The sequence below is a fragment of the Myxocyprinus asiaticus genome, chromosome 49 (genome assembly GCF_019703515.2).
Source record: "Myxocyprinus asiaticus isolate MX2 ecotype Aquarium Trade chromosome 49, UBuf_Myxa_2, whole genome shotgun sequence".
In the NCBI taxonomy this organism is placed as follows: Eukaryota; Metazoa; Chordata; class Actinopteri; order Cypriniformes; family Catostomidae; genus Myxocyprinus; species Myxocyprinus asiaticus.
The window spans coordinates 24,876,079-24,882,212 of NC_059392.1; the positions used below are offsets into that span (position 1 = coordinate 24,876,079).

The window sequence follows — 6,134 nt, forward strand, 5'->3', positions numbered from 1 at the left end:
AATTAACTTAAGAAGCATTGCTGGGTGATACCTACTGCCAAAATACAGCCTCTACCAACCAGAAATTAAAAAACATTTAATTATATATATATATATATATATATATATATATATATATATATATATATATATATATATACACTGTATATATACAGTATGTAGTGATGGGGGCGTGGCCGAGCGACATCTGAAGAGAGCAAGGCTGGAAGAGGAAGAGCGGTAAGGATTGACACCTATGGGAAATTATCTCTAACAGCTGTTTGTGTTTGCATTGAGAGCTGGAGAGGGATAAAAGGGCAGTCTAGACCACCGGAGGGGGGAGAGAGTGCTACGCTTGAAACGCGTGCTTGTGTGTGTGTGTGTGCGTTAAGTGTGTGTGCTGAAAAGCAACGTTGATTGTTGTAATAAACAGATTCATTGAGAAGAGAATATGCCGAGTCCCGCTTCCTCCTTCACAAGAGTGCAAGAGAGTTGTCACAATATTGTGGCTGGTAGACAAAGTGGACATATGAGTTTTCTGTATGACTTTGAGATGTTTATTATTATTATTATTATTATTATTATTATTATCTACAAATTGATTTAAAGCATATACAGTAAATACATAAGAGACCATGACTGCTTGACTTTGTGCCATTTAGGTTTGTTTCATCAGGTGACTTTTGTGCTCCTCCTATTCCTTTGCATACAGTACTCTGTTTCCTCACCTGTACAGTCTGTCAGAGCTCCAGCAGGTGCAGCTTCCACAGAGATTGAGAGAGAAAGATGATTGTCACTGTGAGGCAGATCTTTCTGGGTCACAAAAAGTGAGTTATCTCAATGTGTCTCAATTTAAGTCAAACTGTATATTTTTTCAAATCTATTTTCATCATCATTTATTTATTTATTTATTTAATTTTTTGCTGATAACAAAAATGTATTTGTTAATAATTAAAAATCTTAATCTCAATTTGCTACATTATTAATTTTATACTGTTAACAAACACAATTTGAAGGCTAATTCATAAAGAAAAGATTGTGAATTCAGTTCTTTCTCTTTATATTTTCGTTTAATATTCTTGTCATAATTTTTTAATGCTTGCAGGTTACTACTGAGAGGCATACTGGAATCTCTGCATTCTTGAAACAACAAACCTGACTGACAATAAATCAAAATGACAAGGAGCAGGACTACATACTGTACTGATTACAAAACGAGTGTAATGCATAAGGAATAAAGTGAAACAGAATACATTTCTTCTTAAGAATCAACTCAAGAAGGGGGAGATTTTCTGGGACATCTTCACCAGTCTAACACAGGACCTACACAGAGGCACAAAGGTGTGTAAAAACATGGTAATGTTAGAACGAACTGTTAGTCATTTTAATTCTTAATTTAATTTCAACCGCCCCCACTTAAGGCACTTTTAATAAAGCAACAACATACTATTAAGAGGGGTGGGAGGGGGTGTAGATCTAAATATATTGCAGAGTAAATTTTATTAATTATTTATTATAATTTTATGTTTTCCTGCCAGCTGAAAATATTGTCTGCGCATGCGGGCATCGTCATCATTACATAGTTGTCACGCTGCAGTCACATGGGCCGTTTATGGTTTGCGTGAACAGGTTATGCTAACATTAACTTGCCATTGAGAAATTGTTTTAATTGTTAAATCTCATAATTTGGGTGATATCTATGAAAAATTTAAGCATCATGGGCAACATAAGGTATGTTATGATTTAATATATTTTAAAGTAATCATTTCAGATGAAAATGTTTTCATGACATTACACACATGGTAGCACATGGCAATTCGTAGATCGTTATGCAACCACAGAGCTGCGTTATGTTTGCTAGAATAGAATATATAATATATAACAATATAATAGTGTCAATACAAAGACCATGAAATTGACTTATTTTCAATAAAAGATGGTTTAGTTTGGAATACCATTTTTAGTTTTTGTTTAAATCGGTTTGTAACGAGGCTTGGATGTTCACTCGATTATTTCTAGTTAGCTTTAGCTTCAGCAGGCCAGAGGGAGTCAAAAGTATTGATAAATTGTTGCTTTTTGCCCTTAGTTTCCTACTGATATTTACAACAAAACACCATTTCACACACACACACACACACACACACATATATATATATATATATATACAGTATAGTCTATATATTTCTCATTTCTGTTTAAATCTGTGAATTGTACATTCTAAGTAAAGGCTCGTATATTCAGTATGGTGGGTTTCTTGTTAGTGCCCATGCTTTATTTAAGACTATATTTATTTTAGGCTATCTTTGTTGGGTATCTTTTTTGAATGTGAATGGTGGGAGAGAACTTTCTCAAACTCTGCGAAATATAGGAGTGTAAAAAGTATTTTGTCTTATGTTTGTACAGTTGGTGCATCATTTGTCTGTTTCTGCTGATTATCAAAGGTGAGCAAATAACAAAGACAACAATGAATATGTAAATATAGGCAGTACTATGCCACGTGCAAAATGGCAGTAAAATGCCAAACTTTTTAAAAAGTTTTTTTTTCTCTTTTCCAGTTTCTTCTGAGGTCACAGTAGTTGTGGGTCTTATTGGAGGCTCTGTTATCTTGCCATGTTCTATCAATGACACTGAGCTTCAAAACAGATTTCAAGAAATGGATCTACACTGGAGAGACGGGTATGGCAAGGTTGTGTATGACATAATCAAAGGCAAAGAAAATGTTACAAAACAAGACCCATCATACAAGAAAAGAATTGAAACTTTCCCGGAGGAGCATCGGAGAGGCAACTTCTTCCTCATACTTAACAATCTTGATCAAACTGATGAAGGAAAGTACACCTGTTATATCACGGAGCCGCTGAGGTTTCAGAGTATTCAAACAATAGAGCTTGTCATCAAAGGTGTGTTAAATCTGTAGAAGATTATATTTGAATTACTATATTATATTAAGTTCTGAATGAAGTTGGTAGTTACTGACAAAACCCAAACTAACATTGTGACCCCCCCCCCCCCCTCCCCCAGCAGATCCTACAGATGGACCAAGAGGAAAAGGGAACCATGAGACTGTGGACTGTGGATTGTGTTTACTGTTTGTTGTTTTTTCCTATCTAGCATTTTGCCTTTTTTCTGTGTAACAAACTAAGCAGTTATGTCAAGGTTTGACTGGTTGAGCTCAGACTGTCTGTTTTGTCTTAGAAAACATGCACTGTTAGCTGTTTTACAAACACATATATTGTCAATCTGAATCGATCAAATTGCTTATTTGGAATGTATTGTTTATGTGTGCCTTTGATGAACATATCCATTTACTTGAGCATCATATGTATTTGAATCTAAATTGATTATCTTATTTCAGGCAGAAGGGGAAAATAAAGTGGCTGGAGTAGCTTTGCACCACGTCAGAATAGAAAAGGTGTGTCCGTCGACTGAAGGCATGTTTAGTTTCCAGTGTAAAGTGCAGTTCCTTTATGTTATTGACAATCAGCCTATGGTATTCACCAACAACGTGTTTTTATTTTGCTACTATTTTTCAGTACATTTTTACAGGTATCTGTATTTTATTAGAGTATTTTTATTACATTTCATTTCATTACATTACAAAGCATAATAATCCATTTACATGTAAATTTTTGTACGTTTGGACAGACACTGAAAGCGAAACGTGAAAATGTTTACATATGTACAGCTTTAGAAATGTAAAGATATTAACAAATTATTTATATTATATTTGCATAGTTAAATTTGTTACTATTTTTGAGCAATGTCATTGATTATAAATACAGAAAAATAAAACGATTAATTCCATCAATTCAATTTTCATGCATTTTAATTTCCAGTGCATATTTAAAAAAAATAAAATAAAATAAAATAAAAAAGGTTACACTTCCTTGTTGCAGTGTAATTACCCACATAAGTAATGAATTATGTTAATTAACAACATTTACTTACTATAGGAATAGGGTTTGGTTTAGGGTTAGTTGCTTGTAATTATGCATAATTTACTGTTATTACTATAGTCATTACATGTAATATATACAACAAGGTCACTGTAAAATAAAGTGTTACCAGGAAAATAAAAAGGTTTTTTTTTTTTTTTTATTTATTTTTTTTTTTGCAGCATTAGCAGCAGAAACTTTTTATTCTAGACATTTTATTGATGTTAATTATTTGATTCTAAATCGTGGCACAATTTGTCATTCATAATTTCTAACCTTACAATTTAAAACTTAAAAAAAAAAAAAACTTCAGTATAAATGTTACTTTGTCATCATCCCTTTGTGAAATTAAAACAGTGTAATATCTTACAGCAAATCTGTAAATATTCTAGTATAAGCCAAGGCATCATTTTACTAGTTTTTTATATGCATGTAAATAAATGTTTGAGGAAAAACACACATTGAATTACTTGCGATCAGCACATTTCCAAAGTTTTAGCAATTAATGCCTTAATTGTCCCAGGTAAATATACAGTATACAGCAGATTTAATGCCATGTAATGCCAAGACAAGCAGAGATTGACCAAACATACAGTAACAGAATTCAATATCACTGAACAGGGTATTAAATATGTTTAATTAATCTCATAATTTAATATGTAGAGTTAATGTTAGCTTCCCTAACATTAAACATAGGCAAAATAATAATCACCATCAATATTGTATTTTAATAAAAATGGCTGAATTGTACATAAACAACACAGTGTGAATGGAAAATGAAATGAGACCCTATAACATGTAAGTTGACGTAAAAAAAAAAGAAAAGAAATCTGAGACCATGGACAGTGTGAGTCTAAAGAGGACTTGGTCTTTTTATATTTTTATTTATTTATTGGTCTAAGTTTGGTTCTTTTAAAGAAAACTTACACCTTTAGTTCCCAGAAAAGCACCATGACATTGTTTCACCATAGATAAATATTAGATGAACACTCTTTACATGTAGTTTGGTACAGCATTTGTTTGCTCGGTTATTTCTAGTTAGCATAGCTGGTTTTGCAGGCCAGAGAGAAAACAGTCTATCTAAGTCAATATGAGAAAGAAAAAAAAAATTTTTTTTGTACTGATAGTTACTGCAAAACAACACATCACAAAGTATTTCAAATTTGGTGAATTATACACTGACAATAAAAGGCAAAAGGTTCATATCTACAGTATGTTTGGGTTCAATGTTGGTTCCCATGCTTTAATTAAAGCTGCACGAGTGAATCTCATGATTTCAGCTTACCCATCAAGACTGGGAGATGTTCAGAGCCGGATACATAACGTGCTATTTTCATGTTGATATTATGTTATACAATTAATCATTTAAAACTAAAATATAACTTGTTTTGATGAAGATAAAGAATCCTATTTACCAATTTTGAATGAATTAATTTTACACTTATAGCGCTTTTCTGACTCTACACTCAATACGCTTTTTCATAGAGAACAGGGGATTCAATTACCTCAGTCACTATCAGTTACCAGTACTATATATTAATATGATTATTCAAGTGTTTTATCTCATATTAATGTTTGTATTGTACTACACATCAATTTAAGAGGTGAAACTCATGAGATGGCTGATGCGAGTTCAATTGAAGACTTTTTATGTTTAGATTATATCGTACAGCCTCAGTTGGTAATGCAAGTGAACCATAATACTATAAAAGTATGTCTATGCAATGCACACAATATCAAATCAAATCAAATCAATATTAGTAAACATGTCACAGTAACTTCCTCCAACAACGTAGCTACACCGAGATCGGTTAACACATGAGTAATGTTCGATTCATACAAGCATGACAAGCAATATTAGCTTCAACAACCCTACCAGAATACATATCCTAGCATTGTAGCAGGTAAACAACTTTGCCAAAACGGATAACAGATAAACATCCATCCAAACTGCTGCGATGCTGTGAACGTAGTTTCTCTAGCCAGAACATGAGACAGACGTCACTTCTTTCCTGTGTTTATGGACATGATGTAATGATGCAAGGATGAACGACATTTCACGCCAAATCCGACGCGACAGCTCAAAATACAAATAATTTTATAGGCTTACCATAGTGAATCGGGGTAAGGTAAGGACATGTTTGTGTACTCAATTAATAATGGCAATTTGTTAATTTTTAACCAAAAAATCTTACGTAGTGTAGAATTAAATAAATGCTT

General features: G+C 32.8%; 1 long non-coding RNA gene across 2 annotated transcripts; it reads left to right on the plus strand.

The window, feature by feature from the left end:
- The first annotated feature begins 258 nt into the window (after positions 1-258).
- On the plus strand, positions 259-3,787 carry LOC127438213 (uncharacterized). 2 transcript variants are annotated; one of them, XR_007896674.1, is made up of 5 exons: positions 259-806; positions 1,085-1,320; positions 2,383-2,420; positions 2,535-2,879; positions 3,001-3,787. It is a non-coding gene; the product is annotated as an uncharacterized LOC127438213 (long non-coding RNA). The 2 variants fall into 2 exon arrangements; XR_007896673.1 differs by having other exon boundaries at positions 262-806; positions 3,004-3,787.
- Positions 3,788-6,134: the final 2,347 nt, after the last annotated feature.